General features: G+C 46.9%; 1 protein-coding gene across 5 annotated transcripts in view; it reads left to right on the top strand.

Annotated features, from left to right (window-relative positions):
* The window catches only part of TCF7L2 (transcription factor 7 like 2), a 282,007-nt gene that overhangs the window by 239,394 nt on the left and 21,313 nt on the right, over nucleotides 1–21,300 (top strand). For 4 of the 5 annotated variants that reach the window (XR_012020586.1, XR_012020585.1, XR_012020582.1 and 1 more), the window contains 3 exons: nucleotides 2,381–2,508; nucleotides 5,860–5,972; nucleotides 7,054–7,238. The gene's annotated coding sequence lies outside the window, so the exon portion shown is untranslated. Of the gene's footprint in view, nucleotides 1–2,380; nucleotides 2,509–5,859; nucleotides 5,973–7,053; nucleotides 7,239–20,428; nucleotides 20,621–21,300 lie in introns of all 5 variants that reach the window. The other variant, XR_012020583.1, reaches the window with a different exon arrangement.

Here is a 21,300-nt window from a genome sequence, read left to right as displayed (position 1 = left end):
AAGATGTGCCCTTTGGCTGGAAGGAGGTGCATTGAGGCAAGCAGCAGGCCCGGAGGTTAGTCTGTAACTGGTAGACATTGACCAGGAGTCAATGGGGAGGCGCTGACAGCTGTGACCAGGGTAAGGACAGAATGGGAAGCGTTGATGGTGGGGAGTCGGAGGGCGGGTGTTAGGGTGGAGCGCAGGAAGGGAGAGGGGAGATGAGTTAGGAAACTAGGGCAGGGCAGCTCTGGTGAGGAAGACAGAGTGGTTGGAGGCTGTGACTCTGACTCAGAAGCTCTTTGGGACGATGGCCAGTGAAGATTGAGGCCGCCACAGGCCTGTGATTTTGAGGTTTACTCCCTGGGAGGATGGAGAGAGAGTAAAAAAAATTGAGGCCTGGCAGGGACAGTGAGTTGTCCAAATCTGTGACCTCGTGAGAGGTGAGGCAATGCCAGGACCCGGATCCTCTGCCTTCACACGTCAAAATACCCTTAACGTGGTGAATGTGAGCCATCCAGTGTCAGATCTCGGAGCCCACGCCTGAAAGTAGGTCAGCCTGAGGTGAACGTCTGTCAGCTGTGGCATGGGCCCTCCTTTGCCTGGCAGGACGTGGCTTGGGTGCTGTCCGCAGATTAGGTAACAAGTGTAAAAACATGAGACTTCTGATTTAGTTTCTCAAACTGGTTCTTTGCAAGCAGAGAAGGGAAAGAGGCAAAAAGGGGTATGTTTGCCGTTTCAAATGGTAGGCCAAAGAGCTGTGATCTCCTCACCTGGAAGGCCCTCTTCGGGTCTCCAGTCAGAGCTGCCCGCCGGCTTGGGTGGCGTGCCGTGGCAAGGCACCCTGGGGTGCTGGAGCGCACGGGGCCCTCCTGCAAGGTGTCCAGCACTCCTTATGCAGGCGCGCACAACGTGGCTCCCTTTTATCTCACGTTTAAATTGCGGTTTCTTCCCATGATTAGTTTTGCCATTTCAAACAGCTTTCAACAGCTTCAAGACCAGTGTATAACAACAAAAATAAAAACAAGATAAAGAAAAAGAAGAAGAAGAAGAAGAAAAAAAAAAAAGAACCAGCCACCTCACCTGATCTCCCCAGCATTTCACTGCTGCTTTGGAAATTGAGAGGCGTGCGTGGGATATTGGCGGCTAACAACCGTGGAAATAAAAAATGATTTTTGATCTCAAGGCCTAATATTATTCATATTTTTTCATTGCCTCAAACAATGTCTTCAGATAATTCAGGTAAAGGCAAGCCAGAAACAAAACAACATCATAAAGGCATTATTATATACAGACACTTTCAGCTACGCTACACGCCTCGCAGTGTCTTTGAACCCTGTATGATGAGAGAACCGTTTCACACTCCAGGGAATACTCTTGGAGCTGTTTTTGCTTCAACAGAGGGTCGTGAAACAAAATTCTTTGGCTTTAGCTACGTGTTGGGCGCCGGCTCCGCAGAGTTCTCTCCCTTCTTGTGTGTTTACCATCCATCACGACTCCGTCTGGGAGGCCATGGGAAGGGCCGCGGCATTCCCAGGTGCGCTCCCCACCTGCAGAGCAGGGTCCTTCACCTTGGGGCCCGGGGCTTTGCGCCGTTCCTCTGAGTGGGTGGGGGTTATGGAGCCCAGAATGAAAAAGCCTTTCATCAAGAAGAATTTGGCAATGGAGCCTCTCCCAGCCCTTGTCCCTCCCAGAATAACGCTGGCCAGCCAGCCTCATCGAATTCGATGAGGGCTGGGGGACCGGGATGTGCTCAGAAAGGACAGAGGGAGCAGAGAGAGGGGGAAGGAAGGTTCTCTTGGGGGAATCTCTCCCTCCTGATTGAAACTATCTGTTCTCTGGTTGGAAAGTGCCAGTAGCGTCCCAGCCAAGGAATGCATTCGCCTTTCCTCCCTGCCTGCTGTGTTTCACGATTCTCGTGCTTCCCTTTGGTGTATTAGCCATAAGTTCCAGTCTTCTGTTCTTTTTTTTTTTTTTTTAAAGATTTTGTTTATTTATTCATGAGAGACACACACACACAGAGAGAGGCAGAGACACAGGCAGAGGGAGAAGCAGGCTCCATGCAGCGAGCCCGATGTGGGACTCGATCCTGAGACTCCAGGATCACGCCCTGGGCTGAAGGCAGGCGCCAAACCACTGAGCCACCCAGGGATCTCCAGTCTTCTGTTCTTAAGCTAGACTCCCCAGCTGCCAGCACCTGCGGCGTCTATACTGCCCTTCCCTTCCACAGAATCAAGAACCGTGACACTCAGCTGGTGCCTATTGCGTACCGCCTACACTCGCTTGGTTTGGTGGGCAGGGTAGATCAGATACATCTGATCTTTAAGTACATGGCCAGATGAAGATGTTAATTTTACTACTTCTTCTCTTTTTTTTTAATTAAAAAAAATTTTTTCAACAGTATCTAACGGGGCCTTGCTGGGGTTGACATCCAGTGAATGTCTGCCGTTCCCGTGACCCTCGTTCTCCATCTTGCAAAGAAAGCAAGGACTGAACCCATTGATACGACTTCATGTAAGAGAGTCATAGGTATGAAATTAATTCTAGGGATTTCTTTTTTTAAGATTTTATTTACTTATTTATTTTTGAGAGACAGAGAGAGAGAGAGACATAGGCAGAGGGAGAAGCAGGGGCTACATCTTGCTTTTCCTACACATTTCATGCTCCCCACGGGGAGTCTGATGTGGGACTCGATCCTAGGACCCCAGGCTCATGACCTGAGCCAAAGGCAGATGCTCAACCACTGAGCCACACAGGTATTCCAGTTCTAGGGGTTTCAACACACTCCAGCGTTGGCAGGTATTTCTGGAAGGGCGAACTTAACAGGACATGATTTCTCTAGCTGACATGTTTGGCAAGGTCCAGCCAACGCTACGTCTGCCGAGAAGCCTTCCATCTTGTTCTGAACCAAAGTAGCGACTCTGCGCTAGGCTCCCAATGTCTGTGCCATGCAGAAGGCAGTGCACATGGTTTTGTGTTCTAGGGTTCTAGGTTTGCATACCCGTCTCACTGTCCTCAATAAGCCCCAGAGAGACCAGGGTTGTTTCTCACATGGTGTTCCCACATTTGTTCCAACATTTTCCTTTGTGTATCAGGCACGGCTCTATCATGTCAGAAGAGTCAATAATGGTGTGTCCAGTGAATTGAGCTGGTCTGCCTTGGTCTCTGAGAAGCCTGCTGGGGTTTTGTGAAGAGGGAAAACTCTTATTTATCTGGAAAGTGGCTATGAAGCCCTGGAAAAGCAAGAGAAACAAATGCTCTCTGTTTCCATTTCTGCCCCATCCTCTCCCTCCTGAATTGGCTGCCCTGTCCTCCCCACGCCTCGAACGGGCATTCAGCATTTCACTGGCTTTTCCTCCTGGGCAACAATGTCCCCAGCCTTGGGCTCGGTGTGTGTGGAGCTAGAACAATCATTCACCGGAATCTAATTTCAGTTCTAAGGAGGTTAATTTATCCTTTTTCAGGCTATGTACTCATTTAATCTAAAATTACCCGGCTACTAGCCTTCTTGATAGCAATTACATCCTACGAAAGCAAACTAGTGAGCTTCATGTATTGGTAATGGCCTTTCTTTCGATAGTTTTCCTTAGGGATAAAGTTGAATGGGGAAATTAGTCACATTAAGCTGGAAAAATAGTGAACAAAATACATATTTTATATTTAAAAAAAAATCCTCCTGCTACCAATTATGGTCTTTATTAGAAACAGGTATTTTCACATTATGGGGCTTGTCTTTTTATTAAACAGAGCAAACCCAAATGAATAGTTACTTAAGAGGATCTTTTAAATAAATACTCAAGTCCATTTTAATATCTAATAATAGTTGCTGCCTCAAGTATTCAAATTTTAGCATAACCGGCAGGAAAACTCTTTGATGTTTTAATTATGTCCCTGAAAATGCTGAATGGGTTATAAAAAGCAATTTGAAGAAAATTTTTTTAAAAAGGATTTTTTTTTTATTATTATTAGTGTTTTGGGAGAAAAGACCTTTTCCACGTCCCATTACAAACCTTTCTGCATTGTAAAAATACTGTCTGCTGATACGCGAGGCCAAATAAGCAAAGGATCTGCATCTGTTGTAAGTGTTCTCATTTGGGGAGAAAAATCTGGAAAATTAAAAAAAAGAAGACCTCAGAGGAACAGTATTCCAAGAAGGGGGAGCTATGGAAATTGATCATGCCTTGAAAGAAAGAAAGGAAGAAAATCTTTTAATTACATTTAAAATTAGCCAGAACCTTGTGCTTGTCCCAGGAAGGCTCTTGGGAGGATTGGAGCATTTCTGATGAACGTGCTGCCCCGGCCACGGCTGATGTAATCACTTCAAAACCCCACCTGGAGGTCTGGCCTGGGGAGCAGGCAGTGGGGACATTCCCAGGCCAGATCCCCTGGCCTCAGGTCGTTCTTCTGGGCAGGAACGGGAAAGCTGTCCCGAGGGGGGGGGAAGCAATGCAAAGGGGAGACATTTCCAAGGAACGGAACCAGATGTACAGGCTACAAGCTGCCGTGAACGTGAGCAAGGCTCAGCGGTGGGTGGACATGTGGAAGCAGGAGAGGGAAGGCTGGATTTGGGGTTAACTCTTTCTTCTCTCGGTAGCTGGAGGCCTGGTAGTGGGGCCGGCCTGGCTCTCAGATGCCCTTAGAGCCTTCTCCCCAACGGCCACGCAGAACTCAGGGAAATAATTCTCTATGAGGCAGAACGGGTCCTTATGCTGTGTTTGCTGTCCCGTGGAAGTCTGGGCTGCGTTCCCCAGAGGATCCTCATTATTCTCATTATTATTATTATTATTGTTATTATTTATAATCACTTTGCCCAAGCTGTGTTCCCGACCAAACAATCAGCAAGCATTTTGGGGGCAGAAACCAGGCATCATAGTTTTGAAAGCTCTCCAGATGATGTGCAGCCAAACTAGAAAAGCCATGCCAATGTGGCTCACACTCCAGAATCACGTGGGCAGCTCATACAATGCGGACTCTGATCCGGCAGGTCTGGGGTGGGGCCTGCGATCCCACTTTTCATGCTGTGGGGTGAAGCACACTTGGGGACAGAGGACAGTGGTTTTCCATTTGCAGTTGCTCACATGTCTGCCTTTTAGATTAAACTCTATATAGTTGACGTGATTAGGGTCCTAAGTGGGTCTCCTTGGAACGGGGACTCGTAGCACAGTGCTCTGTATTTACAGTGCAGGTGGACCCTGGGACCCTGGTTCTGAGACATCCTATTCCACTTGGAGAGAATGTTATTCAGCCCAGGACAAAGCACGTTTGTCCCTGGGTACCAAGAAATGCCACCCTCCTTGTCCTCAAGGGTCTTAGTTTTGTGTATGGAGTCTTCTTTGAAGTATTTTTGCTGTGCTGTTTAGAAAAACAGGCTGGATTTGTTTCCTTTGTTTATCAGCAAGTATCAACAGATTCACTACTATTTGCAGGTACTGAGCTGGGTTTGGGGGGCTGGGGGGAATGATCGGCTGAATGAGACTCTGTCTTGGGAGTCCCAGTGTAGGAGCGCTTGTCCTTGAAGGTAACACGGAAGTGTCGCTGATGGGCTCAGCTTACTTATGACCTGCTGTGTCGCTCTCACCTTCACCCAAGGGTCTGAAATGCTTCTCCTCTCAATGCCCCTTGACATTAAGCTACTAAATCATGCACACCCCAGAGATGACAGGATGAGGAGCAATCAGCAGTCTCAGGTTCCTATCATGTGCCTGGCACCGTAGGACACTTGTGGGATGCCATCTCTTTTAAGTTTTGCAGTAGCCCTGTGAGGGTGAGCGTTCTTATGCCCATTTCACAGATGGAGAAGAATAGAAGAGTTATTTAAACTTACTAAAGTCGTGTATCTAGACACCGCGATATCATTACAACTTCCTTTTTTCATTACAGGAAGCTGTCTTCCTGCAGAGAATCATTGTGGACTGAAAGGTGGTAAATGCTAGAAGGTATCTGAGAAGTAGCCATTGTAGCAATTATCGCTAACCCTCCTCCTTGCTGACGAGGTAATTGAAATGTGTTCCCCAAAATATTTGTTGCATGAACAAACAGATGAGTGAATTGAAGAGAACCCAGGGTTAAAATTAAGAAGACATTAATTTCCTGCACCTTCTGTCTGGTTAGCCTCCTAGATCATGAAACTCCCAAGAGCAATTATTTTTTTGAAATAGTAATTATTGTTATTATGCTAAGTATCACCAATAAGGTGCCCAGCATCGTGCCAATTACTTAATACAGAGCACTTATTTTAATCTTTACTATAATCATCACAGATTAAAAAAAGAGTGAGGTTCAGAGAGGTTCACTTGCCGGTGGCCCAACTGGTAAGCGGCAGAGAAGAGATTCAAACCCAAGACTTGGATTCCGAAGCCAAAGCTCTTCCTGCTGTACCGCACTGCTCAAAGTGCAGCTTCCTTAGGGGCTTATATACAGTGGTTTTGAAAGCATTTGAAATGCCTTTCAAAGCATTTCAAATGCCTTGAAAGCATTTGAAAACCATAGCAGATGCTATGTGGGCCCCTGCACACACATACCCCTCAGTGAGGTCACCAGCAGACAGTGCCCAGACTCTCTCCTGGCCTTGTGGTCTCTTGGCCTGAGGCATCTTTTGGCCTCCTGACTGTTCACCCAGATATCCCGGGGCAAGGGGAAGTGCAAGAGAATGAATGCCCCGAGAGATCCTCAACCAATGAGGGATGGGAATTGGTGGATCAGCACCCCAGCTTCCTTGCCTCTCCCACAGATAATTCAGAAGCATGCTACTCTGTCTGTCAGGGTCTATTGTGAGACTGAGCCCCAGTAGCCCATGGAAGTAGCCTGTTCACCAGCACACCCTTTATTGGTGCCACATGCTTCTCCCTCCTAGTGCTTTCTTGGCTTAGCTCTTAAATAAAGTGCTTATGCCCAAATATTTTCCTTAGGGTCCACTCTAGGGAAAACCCAAGCTAAGAAAGGCACCACCTTTTCAGCATCCAGAAGTTAAAAAGCCCACCACGGTGACAGTGGCCGGAGAATCAAGAAATGATTACAATTGAATGTCTTCTTTGATGGAAGAAAGGTCTTCCCTTTTTCTCTTTGATCCTTTAGATGGAAGACTGGCTGGTAAAGAGTTGACACCCAGGTCGTCTCCCCCTTTCGGAAGGGTTTCCTGGAATCCTGTGGGTTCTGCTGAAGTGGGGATTTCCTAGAGAGTTTTGGCAGAAGGTGGGGAAAGTTTATCCGCATGCCTTTGCTTTTGGCGGCAACCATATGCCATGGATTTCAGTGTTAAGGTAGGAAGATGCCTGCTGCCTGCTTGTGAGGCCTTAAAGTGGGGAGTGGGGACGTTCAGAAGGACCCAGACATGGATATGATGACGCCACCTTCTAGAGCTTGCAGAGCAAGCACTTTATGCCAATGGGGTGAAGGGGAGGCGGGCAGCAGAACAAAGCAGAAAGAATAATTAAGAAGTAGATTGAGGTGGAAATATGAGCTCTACTATTATTCAAGTGCTTACTAATTGCAGACTGGAGTGACACTCAAAATTTTTAACCACGATTATCCAAGTGGCATGCTAAGACCTTACTCCTTTAATTACTGGATACAGGGTGGTCCATCCGAAAGTTCCAGGGGAGGGGAGTTGGCTATGGCTAGAATACCGTATTTGTATTGAAACACCAGAGGAGGATGAGCCCTGTGACCTTGGGAAATCTCAGGCCCTCTCAGGGCCTCAGGTCCCTCATTCATATAAAGACAGATGGATTTACATGGTGTGCATTATCCAATTTCCTCTTGCTGACATTCACTGGCAGGGACAGCTGAACGGGCATTAAAAGGCCATTGTCATCTTCAAAAGGAACTCCTGAGCTGTGGTTTCTAGGTCATGGTTACCTAAAATATTAGAATATGAAAATTTTAAGTCTCCTTGTCCTGTCTCATTCCCAGAGCTAGACATGTTAGAGATAAAATTCTTGAGGGATATTCTTTCATTTTTCTACTCCAGTGACTCTCCACCTTCTGCGGGGGGAGAGGAGTGGAATTATGTGTCTTGACCTGAGCTGATAATGTGACCTTGTAGTGTTGCTTACCTTCTCTGGTTCTCAGCGTTCTTGTTTGTGAAAAGAGGGTGTTGCATCTGGCGGACCCCGAGATCCTTTCCTGTGCCTGTGTCCTCTAGTTCTTTCACCTCGTTATCCTGTGACGGTGCTCATTTGAGCATTCTGGTGCACTGATTAACTTCTAGGAAGGGCTGGACTATTTTGCTGGGTGGGCTGGGAAATCTCCCAGGAGGCTTTGCTGTCAGGTGTGCACGAGAGGGCTGGCTGCCCTGGGCCTGGGTCAGAGACGTTTTTGTGGGAGACTGGGCAGGGAGCTACATGCCCCAGATTTGAGAGGGAACACCTGCTAATTCTTTGAGGATTTAAGAAAGAGAGCTCAGCTCCAGCCAAATATGAGGGGAAGGCAGAGTCAGGCCCGGACTCCCTGAAGCCCAGGCATCCTTTGTCCTCACTGGAAGGGGGTCCCAGTGCCTTGGTTCCCTACCAGTGCCTCAGAAGAAGGCTCTGGGATGTTCTGTTGCATTGCCTTAGGGGGGCATTTCTCCCTCCCCCTTTCTATGTTATTTAGTGTACAAATCCATTAGCATTGCTTTTTCTTGAGCATCCAAGATGCTACGGCCTATCACTCAAGTCATTCACATGGCATTTCAGCCTTTCTTTGGAAGACAATTGTGTCTTTAGTCAAAGACCTCTTGACAGGAGAAAATGGGATCTGGGATGGAATAATGCAGCCAAGTGCTTGCTGTACACCTGCAGAATGGGACTCTGTGCGCCATTACAGCCCAAATTGTTGTGCTGGAAGATTTCTCTTGTTTACATCTCTTTATGCCCCAGCATTTAACCTTGGGGCTCCATAGACACAGTCCCCTCCCCTCATCTTACCACAGCAATTCTTTCCTTTGTGGCCTACATTTTATGTAATTATGTTGGGGGCAGTCATCACATTTGTGTTTACTTAGCTGTGCTGCTGGAAGGGACTTCTGCCTCTGATTCCCTCCACTCTGAGAACTCATTTTAGGCCATTTACTGACTCTAATCTTTTTGGTTTCTTCAGAGACTGCATTCCCAAAATGAAAGGGGAAGGCACATGTCTAAAAAACTAACAAATAAGAAGGTATTAAAAAATTACAAGGGGTCGTGATCTTATCCCAGAGTGCCCGTGTGAGTAAAGGTAACAGACATGTTAGGAAAAGCCACAGTGTCCAAGATGGTAAGGATGTGATGGCTGTTTTCAGCCTGTGAGGGTAGGTTTAAAACTATTTTTTTTTGTTATGGAATATTTCAAACATATACACAAAAGAGACAGAACACTGCAGGTGGGGATATAAAATGATACAGCTGCTTTGGAAAACAGTTTGATAATTTAGGTGGTTAAACAGAGAGCTGCCATATGACCCAGCAATTCCACTCCTAGGTATATGCCCGAGAGAAATGAAAATACAGTCCACACAAAACCTTGTAATGAGGGTTCATAGTGGCATTATTCATAATAACCCCAAAATGGAAGCAACCTAAATGCCCATCAACTGATGAATGGATAAATAAAATTGGGTCTATCTACATGATGGAATATTATTTGGCCCTAAAAAAATGAAAGTCTTATATGTGCTACACCACGGACAAGCCAGTTGCAGAGGATCTCATGTTGTGGGATTCCTTTTATATGAAATGTTCAGAACAGGTGAATCTATAAAGACAGAAAACAGATTGGTGGTTGTCTAGGGCTAAGAGTGGGTAGAGTTGGGTGATTATGGTGGAGGGGTGCAAGGTTTCTTTTTGGGGTGATGAATATATTATAATATTGTGCTGATGGATGCACAACTCTGACTACACTAAAAATCCTTGAATTATAACATTAAATGAGTGAATTGTATGGTATGGAAATTATACTTCAGTAAAACTGAAAAAAAAAAAAAAAAGAGAAAAAAGAATAGTGTGACAAAACATAGGTGCCACTGCTCAAAACTTCAGTCCCAGCTGAAAGCCAATGGTATCCTATCCTGTATTTTCACCCTTCTCTCAAACAGTAATCTCTTTGTTGGTATTTCAGTCTCTACCTGTAAGAGATAAGGCCACTTAAAAAAAAAAAGAAACTATAATGGCAAAACCATTAGCACATTTAAAAATGTAATAAGTTCTCTCTGTTTCTCCCCCCCGCCCCTTCTAAATTCATCTGTTGAAGAAACCCAGTCGTTTGTCCCACTGATTTCCGACAGTCTGGACTTTGCTGTTCGCATCCTGATGGTGAAGTTTAACATGTTCTTCTGTCTTTTCTGTTGCTTGCCCATTGGTAGCTCCATCTAGGGATGTGATCAGATTCATAGGTGTATTGTGTCCTTCCATCAGGAGACATTAGATGTCCAATTATGTCTCCCCCCCTTTTTTTAGCAGCTTCTGACACCAAGGCTTGAATCCATCATTTCATGAGGGATGGTGGGAATTAAAAAAAAAAAAAAACAACCAAACACATACAAGATTCCTTCCTCATATATTAAATGAAGTCACACTTCTTTATCTCACTTCCCTGCACTCATTAGAAACTTGCCTTGTCCTGAGACAGGGGCTTTTGTTCTTTAGAAAAGGAACCCAGCAGGCTTGGAGACACTCTGGAGCCTGCCTTTCCTCAGAGCACAGTGAGAGGGATTCAAACTGCTCTGTTCAGGAATCAGAATGTTAGAGACCTGTGTATCTCTTGCCCACCTCCTCCCCCAATGCCCATGCCTCTGACCCCTTTACCCCTCTTCTGGCACACAGCACTCTCACACACCTCCTTATTTTTGCTCATGCTGTTCTCCCCAGGATGTCACTGTTTTCCACCTACTTTGTTGGTTTACTTATTCACCCAACATTTATTGAACACCTGTTGTGCACTTTGCACCATGCCAGGAATTGAAGATAGAAAAGTAAAGTCTGTCCCTACCCTTAAGAGGCTCACAGTCTGCTGAATGAATGTAGAGGATAGATAAGTAAATGGATGATTGTGAAATTCTCATCCTTGAGGGTCTAACTCAATGATCACTTACTGTGTGAGGTCTTTTCCTTCCCTCCCGCTCCTTGAGTAGAACTGACTGTTCTCTTTGAGTGACCCCTCTGCCCAGGTTGCTGATCTAGTGTTTTCCACATCAAAGTAGAATCAGGAGCATAGATGTCTGTATTGATTGCATGATCGTGAACTCCACTGAGGAAGCTCTGTATCCTATTTATCTTTGCATCATTTTGTTTCTATAACTTATGTGTTTCGGAGCAAGTTACCTAATTTTTCTAACCTCGGTTATCTTATGTATAGTATGGAGCTAACCCCAGGACTCAATTCCAAGGACTATGTTGAGGATTGAAGCGATATTGCATCATAGCTTTCAGGTACCTTTGTTATTATGTGAAGGCTTAGCACATTGCTTGGCATTCACCAAGTATTTGCTGCATCACTGACCGATTAATGAACGGGATGTAATCTTTACATTTAATAACTTACAAATTTAGGAAACAAGATGAGTGGGAAAAGAGAGTACACAGGGCAATGTGGTACAGTGAAAGGGCTTTCAATCAAGAGATAGAGGACTCAAGATGCTAGCTTCAACATGTGCCCTCTAGAACAGTGGTTCTCAACTAGAGTGACTAAACTCCCCCGACCAAAGGGATATTTGGCAGTGTCTGGAGACATTTCGGTTGTCACAACTGGAGATGGTGCTACTGGCATCTACTGGGTGGAGGTATTTTTTTTTTTATAAAATAATTTTTATTGATGTTCAATTTACCAACATACAGAATAACACCCAGTGCTCATCCCGTCAAGTATCCCCCTCAGTGCCCGTCACCCACTCACCCCCACCCCCCGCCCTCCTCCCCTTCCACTACCCCTAGCTCGTTTCCCAGAGTTAGGAGTCTTTATGTTCTGTCTCCCTTTCTGATATTTCCCACACATTTCTTCTCCCTTCCCTTCTATTCCCTTTCACTATTATTTATATTCCCCAAATGAATGAGAACATACACTGTTTGTCCTTCTCCGATTGACTTACTTCACTCAGCATAATACCCTCCAGTTCCATCCACGTCGAAGCAAATGGTGGGTATTTGTCATTTCTAATGGCTGAGTAATATTCCATTGTATACATAGACCACATCTTCTTTATCCATTCATCTTTCGATGGACACCGAGGCTCCTTCCACAGTTTGGCTATTGTGGACATTGTTGCTAGAAACATCTGGTTGCAAGTGTCCCGGTGTTTCATTGCATCTGAATCATTGGGGTAAATCCCCAGCAGTGCAATTGCTGGGTCGTAGGGCAGGTCTATTTTTAACTCTTTGAGGAACCTCCACACAGTTTTCCAGAGTAGCTCCACCAGTTCACATTCTGGGTGGAGGTATGTTGCTAAATATTCTGTAATGTATGAGCAAAATCCCCTCTGCATCTTTCCTACCCCAAACTAAGAATTATACAGCCCAAAATGTCAAATAGTTCTGAGGTTAGGAAACCCTGTTCTAGAACCTTCCTACTCAAGGTATCATTCACAGACGAGTAGTATTCATATCATCTGAGTGCTTGTTAGAAATGCAGAATCTTGGGCCCTAGCCAAGACCTACTGAATTGAAATTTCCATTTTAGCCCAGTCACCACTATGTGATGTGTATGCTCACTCAATTTTGAGAAATAGTGCTCTGGAGTGGTGCTTTTCAGTCTTTGAGACTCATTAGAACCACCCAGGGGTAGTGGTGGTGGGATTAAAAATCCCAATGCCCAGGCCATGCCCTATGATCTTAATTAAATCAGAATCTCTGGGGTAATGCCCTGGCATCAGCATTTTTAAAAGCTCTCCTTATTCCAATATGCAGCCAAGGTTGAGAATCACTGATCTAGGAGCTAATAGTTCTGATGGGGTGGAGAGACATGTCAACAGATTGAAGTGCATGGTGCTAGCTGTGTTTGAAAGAACATAGCCCAGGTGGAGGACATTAAACTGTCAACGGGGACCAGTTGTTGGGAGCTATGGGAGCTCAGAGCCTCCACTAAGGCAGGTGTTACCTTGGGCAAGTCATTCCCCATGCACACCATGAACCCCATGCCCAGAGTGGTCTCAGTTTCTTTGTCTGTTAAGAGAAGATCTTCAAACTGCCTTCTCTGTCAAACCATCTGAGTAGCCCACAGCTGGCTTAATGAGGGTTTGGTGCATGAATGAACAAATGAATGAATGATCTTATACTATGTGAAGCCAGTGGTGTAGACAACAGATGCACTAATAGTTCAAGAACAAGGAGTCACTCATCAGTAATGCATTCATGAAAGAAATAGGATTTTACTGACACTCTGGGGCAAGCCTTCCAACAGAGGAAGAAAATACATCCATTTCCTTTTCTTCCTGTTGGGGAAGGGACCCTCCTCGGGCTCAGTGCCTCTAAGGCGATGTATCTATTTCGAACATTTCCCACCTTGATTTATAATGAACACAGGTCCCTATTTCAACATAGCTGTATGTCATTAGCAGCCATTTTTAGAGATCAGCAGGTAGGGGCTTCTCTCCCTTATGGGGCTGGAGGAAAAAAGGTTCCACAACTTTCCACAGCCCCTGCCTCCTGGTGCTCTATGCGGAGCAGGAGCCCAGTTCCTCTGTAACCCCCCACACATTAAAGCTCTTCACTTCTTAAAACAGATGATGGCTTTAAACGCCAGAATGAAGGGTTGGAAATGGACTTAACCTCATCAAACACTTCCATATCTGATCTTACCTTCCGAGCTGTGGATCCTGGCCAACATGAAAGAGTTCCATTTGCAGGCTGACTTTCAATGTGAGTTTTTTTTCCTCTCTGAGTTTTGCCTGTCATGCCAGGTCGGGGAGCAGGATAGGGATGTGGCTGGTGCTTGGTGGTAGATGGCCTTGTTCTGGTATTTGGGGAGCTAGAGAGATGGAACATGTCCCCCACCCTCACCCCACAAGGCCTAGTTGGAGGATTTTTGCCAGTTTCCCTGGGAAAGCTATACCTTGGCAATGAGCTGAATTGAGAGAAGACATTTTCTTTTATCCGAGGCCAGCATCTGCGACTCCTTCTTATGTTTGGGGAACTCTCTGCCCTAGGAGTCCTTGGAGGGGGTAGCGGTGAAAGGGGACTGTGCCCACTCCTCAGTCTTCTCGCAGCTAGGTCAAGGGCACGTGACTGGTTTAGTCAATCAGACTCACCTGTTGGGAAACCCCGGTGGTAACTGTAGGGTGCTGTGGCCAAGTGGCAGCCACCCTACTGCTCTTCCCCTTTCTTCTCCTTCTTCCTGTCCCTCTCCGGGGTGGCCGTGTGTTGTTGTTTACCTCCAGATGCACCTGGCTCAAAACCGGTTTTGTGTCCCTTGTCTCAGGTGACCCAAGTTGGCACAAAGCCCCAGAGACACTTAGATCTTAGGATGAGACAGGTGGGACCGGGATTAGGGTGAGGCCAGCAAGGCATGGAACTGACCTGGCAGGGCCTTGCTTGCTCTCTAACAAAGTTTTCCTTTTATCCTGTGAGCAACGGGAAGCCACTGGAAGGTTTTAAATGAGGGGGGTTGTGAGTGCAATCAGGAGATTTTGTGATCAATCTGAATTTTAAGATCATCAGTGGTTTCTGTTGGAGAAAGGATACATGGAAACAGGAAAGTCAACGTAGTGATTTAAGTGAGCAATGAGGTTGTCTAGACGAGGGTGGGGACACCTCCATCTCCTGGGTGCCTTTGCTCCATTGCCTACTTCCAGACTCTTCCTTCAGACTCCCAGCTCCCCCTGCTGCCCGAGGGCATGTGTATCTACCAGGGACAGATGCCCTAACCCACAGGTGGGGGTAAAATTTGAGCCCTCAGCCTCTAGTAGGAGGAATTTTGAGGGTGGAGACCCACTGTGTCCTGATAATACAGAAACAAACAAAAAAGTAACACCTGACAAAATATTGTAGTCTTGAAATTTTAAGCTCTTCAACTACAAGGGGCTTTGAATTCCTTTGAGTCCAGATGCCCGAGTGAGGCTTGGGTCTCCCGTGCCACGCTCCAACACGTGAGTGTCGAGTATAAACAGGTTTGACGATGAGAGCCTCACTTTCTCCCCAGACCACTGATCTCCTCTTGGGCAATTCACATGGATTTTCTCCTTTCTTTTGGACTCTGCCCTGCTGTTCCCGCTGTCCAGCACCAACCCTTCCGTGGCTGCCTATCTGGGTCGGGGGACTAAGTTCTTTTGGTGGGGCTGACCCCAGGATGGACCTGGGGCCCTGGGCCCTGGGCTGGAGGCAAGCAAGCCTCAGTACTGGGTGAGAATTAGCTGTAGTCCTGCTGTCAGGCTGAGGAGGACGCCAAGTCGCTGGGCACTGCTCTCATTCTCCAAGTGGTGCCTCCCAAGGTGCCTGACCTTCTCTTCTCCCAGGAGAAAGGACCAACCAGAGTGAATGTGAAGCAGAGGGGAGCATGGCTGGAAATGACCTTGGGCTGGAGGTCCCCATAGGAAGCCATCAGCCCGTCAAATCACCTTCCTCTTTGGCTTTGATCTCTCCTGAAATCCAGGTCAAAGCCAGGCCTCAGGCATCTTTCCCGAAAAGCTGTGGCTGATGCACCTTTGCCCGCGTTCCGGGGGCCTCTGGACAGCGTCGGGTCCTCCTGGGTCCCCGCGCTCCTGCAGTGTGGCGGGGAGCTGCCCGCTGGCACAGAGGCCGAGCAATTAAGAAACTGCATTTTTCTCCTCCTCGCTTCCCTAATTGTTATTTTTGTCGCCGCTTTCAAACCATCCCAGGTTTTCATTTCATCTTGCCCCAGCCTGGTGCGCCCGGCAGAAAAAGCCAGCTTGCTCAGTGGGAGGCAATTTTCCCAGCGTGTCCAGCGATAATTCCAACACGACTGCTTTGTACATATAATTATAAAACCAGGGGCCACCAAAGTGCACCTATAGAGCAGAGTCTTGACTGTTCTTGGTTCTGTTTTAATTATTAAGCCTTAAAGCAAAAACTAGGTTTCAAAGAAAACTTTCTGTACAGTCCTCAATAGAGTTAAAGGAGGAACATTTTAAGCTGATGAGCTGACACTTGTAGAAGCAAATATATTAAATAAATCATGATTCGTTTTGGGGGCAAAGTCTGACTTACATCAACTCTGGAAAAAATGGATCTTAATGAGTGACAGTTGGGTGTATCCTGTCACTTCCTGAGGTAATGGCCGCAAGCTGACATTGCTCAGTGGGTGTCTCATACTTCTGAACAAAAGTTTTTTGGAGTGAGATAGACAAGATAGAAATCCCAAGGTGACTGGGAGGAATGTCTAATGAGTGGAAAGACATATTTACTGGCAGTCTGTATGTAAGCTGTGACAGTTGACAGAACTGGATTGTAACAAATATAGTTGATGAAGAAAAGGCTGACAGACTGCAGAGGGGGCCGTGGTGGCGGCGGGGGTGGGGGGGCGTCCAAAGCCCTGCCTTACCTGAACCCTGTTAATGGTAAGTTGGATACAAAGCTCAGAGTCATGAAAGGGAGCCAGGATCTTGCACTGATGTCTAAACACAGCAATGTGTCGAGCTTGCAGGAGGCGGTAATAGGTTCAGATGTGTTGACCTTTTTGCCCATCGCTTTGGAAGCTGGTATTTCCAGTGGCACCTGGGACCAGAAGATGACCCCAGCTCTAGGGACATATGTGAGCTCTGGGACCCTGGGACCCCACCCTACCCCTGTCTGACTTTGGGTGGGTCTGGGGTCCTCCGTTGACGGTGCCTCACCTGGGCAGCTACCATGACCAAGAGCCACTGGGCTCCGGCCCCCGTGGGCACCGGTGAGGCTCATGTGGCGGTGGTGGGAGACTGAACAATGAAACCCCCCTGTGACCGTCCATTCTCGAGTGCCCCTTACCTCCTTCATTCTGCGCCTCCCATCCCCTCTTACTCAGTTTCTCCTCTGCCCCCCGCCCCCACCCTGTCCCCAGCACAAAAGGAGTGATTGGCCTCGAAAAGGCAGAGCTGACTGGCATATTAAATGGTGACACTTTGTAACTGACTGGTCAGGGCTTCAACAATCGGCTTGCCAATGAGCTCTGCACTTCTTCCCCCAGGCAAATGTCACACTGAAACTAAACAGGATCTTTTTTCATCCTACATGCTGTTTTCTATGCCACATATTATTTTATAGTTGAAAATAGGCTAACTCTTTAAAATGCACGGAGCCTGCTGTACTTTCATCGTGGGCTCATTTTGGAGGAGAGGCTGGCTGGGAGGGGGTGGGGGGAGCAGAGACAGTGTGTCGAGTGGCGGTGAAGGTTTGGTCAACATCTGGACCTTGACACTTTTTTTTTTTTTTTGAAGGAATGAATAAATGAACATAAAAATTAAAACATTTTAAGAATTGGAAAGAAATGGATGGAAGTGATGAGAGCAAAGGCAACTAATGAGCCAGGAATGTTACCCATCAAGATAGGAAGCTGATTTGTCATTGTCACCAGTTTCTTATTTCGATTGACCAGGGCAAATATTCCTTAGCTGCAGGTTGATTTTCTATCTGCTCTGTGATTTGAAAAATGGGGTCCATTCCTGGTTGATTCCTCATATCTGAGTGGAGGGGCAGTGCCCGGACCTTGATGTCCCCCCAATTAAATGAAAACCCTTTTTAATAGTCTTGGTTAACACGACCCACTTTCTCCAGGTTGGTTCTTGTTAATCTGATCCACTGTCTTGGAAGGAAAGCTTGGGTAAGACAAAGCTAAGTGGAGTCCTTCTAGGGGCCATGAGATATGGGCTGCCCCAGTGTCAAGAATCCTGACCTCACTGACTTCATTCAGTTCAGTGGGTTAGTACTTCCATTATGATGGGCCAACGATTCCTGAAAATGTTCCCTATATGGCTGGCTCAGTCAACTGGGGTGGTAGATGGAAGGGTATTATAACTCACCCAGAAGCTAGGCCTTCCTAACAATGGGACAGTGATTTTTTAGAATAAGATTTTGAGCATGGGGGCAAGTGGAAGACCGAGCAGAGAGGGTCTTGAGGCTCAAGAAAGAGGAGGCACTTGGGCTGAGTTGAGGCAGTTCCATTTTGGGGAGTGATGAGACACAACAGTTCCTCTCTTCTACCCCAGAGGCATAGCTCTATTATTATATATTTGTACATTTCTTAACTTGAGCAAGTTACCTTTTCTTTCTGAACTAGCAGCATTATCATCTGTAGAGTCAAGTCAGTCTAGGTAACTTTTCATGTTCTTCCTAATCCAAATCTTTTGGATTTCATGACCCACCTGAGCAGGTTCCAGGGCCCTCTGCCAGGACATTTTCCTTCAATTGGTAACATCTTCAGGGCCAGCTAATTAGCCTGGGGCTCCGAAGCCATGAGACCAGACTCAAAAGAATTGAGGGACGAGCACCCAACAATATCCACCCAAAGCCAAGCCTGCTGGCCTTGGCTCTCTAGAGCTAACACCTACTCACAGATGTGCTTCTGATGCTGATGGCTGGTGCTTGGCAGGCTCAGGAGGCTCCTGGTGAGAAGGAACACACCGGGAGGTCTCCAGGAATGGGTGTGGCCTCACTTTTCTCCTGCAGAGAGGATCTTCTTCTGCCTCACTATGGGAGCTGGAGGGACCTGGGGAGGGGCCACACAGTTGTGTTTGGTTCTATCTTTCCTAAAATAGGACAGGAAAACCTTTTCTCAAGGCTTCTCTGGCTCAGTGATTTTTCTCTTCTTCAAAAATCATTTTTCTGTGAAGACCTCACTGTCCAGATCCATCATTGTTAGCCCCAGTGCTGGGGTGGAGTGTGCAGGCTGGCATGGCACTGGGAGGCTTGACCTCTGGCCTCTCCTTGGCTGATAACTGTCTGTGCCGAGATGTCTTAGGGCATTATATAGGTTTCAGCTTTCTCTTGTGTACATTTATGAGACAAACCTGAAGCTTTCTGTTGGAAATGGTAGAGGGACCCCTCTGCCCCCCATCAGCCTCTTCAAGGCATCACTCCAGGGTACCCCAGCTTATGGGGGGACATGACTTTGAATGGCAGCGAAGGCCCCTGGCTACACCTGACTTCCCCTCGCCATCTGCCTAAACTTACTCTGAGTGCAGGACAAGAAGGGATGATCTCTGAGTTCATACCCTCAGCAGGTAGACAGCGTTTTTCCTGTGGGCTGAGGGGTCTGCAGTGGGCTGGATGGAGTATGGTGTGATCTTTCCTTTCCTTGAAGCTTCAGGTTATTGATCACTTGGAAAGCACTGGATTTCTCCTTCCATCCTAGATAAGCCCATTCTTGCCATCCTGGCTGCATGAGGTTGTCCCTTCTGCTGATTTGTGGAGACATAAAGGATTAGCACTTTGCTGTGCTGGCCTTTGTCTTCCCCAAGGTGCAGTGGATGGAGAGCAGGAGCAAGAGGAGGTCTGTGCCCAGGCCCTTGGTCTGGGAAAACCCTGCATGCTGGGGAATAGCATCCCTTGCTTTGGAAAGCAGAGGGGTTGTGTTGCTGCTACTACAGTTCACCTAGAGAATGCTGGAGGTTGAGGGAATCCTAGACCTCAGAGTTGCCCTTCCTTGTACAAGTGATCTGAATCCTCTTTAGAAATGTTGCTGGCTGCAAAGTGGGAGCAAGGCAGTGCAGAAGTGTGAGGCGGTACTCGGCTCCTTCTAGCAAACGGGAGCCGCTCCAGCAGGTGGGATTACTCGTAGCTGAGAGTTAAGGTATCCAGAATGCTTGCTACAATCCATGCCCTGTGCCAAGCGCTTCATGCAGTTTTTCTCACTTAATATAGCAACTCTCTGAGATGCATCTCTTATTATTCATGTTTTATAGATGATGGAATTAAGAAGAATGCTAAGAAAAGTGGTCAGGAACATATAAATAGTGAGAAATGGAATCAGAACTGGAACCTGAAGTTTCACAACTCCCTGGGAACCAATCTGTTGTCCCTTCTGAGCTATGACATCTTTGGTGCAGCCACAGGCCAAGGAGATGGATTGCACTGGCTTCTAGTCTTACTCGGATACTTGCTAGATGTGCCACCCTAGATATACCGATTCCTGCCATGTGCAGTTGTTCTGAAGGCATATGAAATGCTAAACGTTCATGTGCAGTACACACCAGCCATCCTATAATAACAGTGCTGGACATTTGGGGTGCTCTGTGTCAGGTGGGTCCCAACTCCTCCATGCGCATTGTTGCATCTAAAGGTCACAATTGTTCTGCAAATAGCTCACTTTATCCCCTTTCTCCTAATGAGAGAAATTAAATTCAGGGGGTCAGGGAATTCACCTGAGATTGCACGGCCAACAGCAGAAGCAGCTATGAAGCCAGGCGGCCTCCCAACCACCAAGCTCAACTTCTTCCTCTTTTTACATTATGTCGTTGGTCCAACACATATTTATGGAATATCGTTTACATATCCAGTGGTGTGTTAGGCACAGAGGCTATAGTGGTGAGCAAAAAATCAGATGTGGTTTCTGTTCTCTTCAACTTCTATTCCAGGTGGGAAGATAGACTATAAGTCAATGTGTGTAAATATATGATAAATGTAGAATTGCAACCGTAGAAAGAGTTTATGGAGGAAAGGAGCATGGTGCTCTGTGAGCCTATGGACTTGACCCAGTTGGATGGCAAGGAGGACTTCCTGGAGGAAGTGGCAATTCAGCCGAGATACAAGGGATGGGTAGGAGTGAGGTAAGTAGAGGGTGGTGTCAATGGTGGGGATGGGGTGTGCAGGAGCACTCTGCACAGAGGGAATTGCAAGTGTGGAGCCTCCTGGCAGGAGGAAGCACAGAAAGGTGTGCAGAGCATGGTGGAAGGCAGACCTGGCTATACTATTTGCAGGGCTCCGGGCAAAATGAAAATGTGGGTCTCTTATTAAAAAACTATTAAGAATTACAAAGCAGTGGGGCATCTGGGTGGCTCAGTGTTTGAGCGTCTGCCTTTGGCTCAGGTGTGATCCTGGCGTCCTGGGATTGAGTCCCACATTGGGCTCCCGACAGGGAGCCTGCTTCCTCCTCTGCCTGTGTATCTGCCTCTCTCTCTCTGTGTCTCTCATGAATAAATAAATAAAATATTTTTAAAAATCACAAAGCAGTGAGAACGTGGGACCCTATGTGGCTGCAGATATCACATTATCACATGCCCATGAAGCTAGCCCCAGCCAGAGAGAAGGCTGGGGAGGGAGCTGGAACAGGTCATAGGGCCCTCAAAGACCAGGTTAGGATTCTGTCTTTATAGATCTGTTTCCAGAGGGTCCCTGCTGGGTAGAGAAGCATTTGGGGAGAGACAGCTGGGTGGGCTCCTATGAGGGGGTGAGAGGCCCCGCAATCTAGGGAGTCCTGGAGGCTCAGGCGGGTCTTCCACCTTCCCAG

Source organism: Canis lupus, chromosome 29, assembly GCF_048164855.1.
Source record: "Canis lupus baileyi chromosome 29, mCanLup2.hap1, whole genome shotgun sequence".
Lineage (NCBI taxonomy): Eukaryota > Metazoa > Chordata > Mammalia > Carnivora > Canidae > Canis > Canis lupus.
This window is presented reverse-complemented; position numbering and strand designations above follow the sequence as displayed.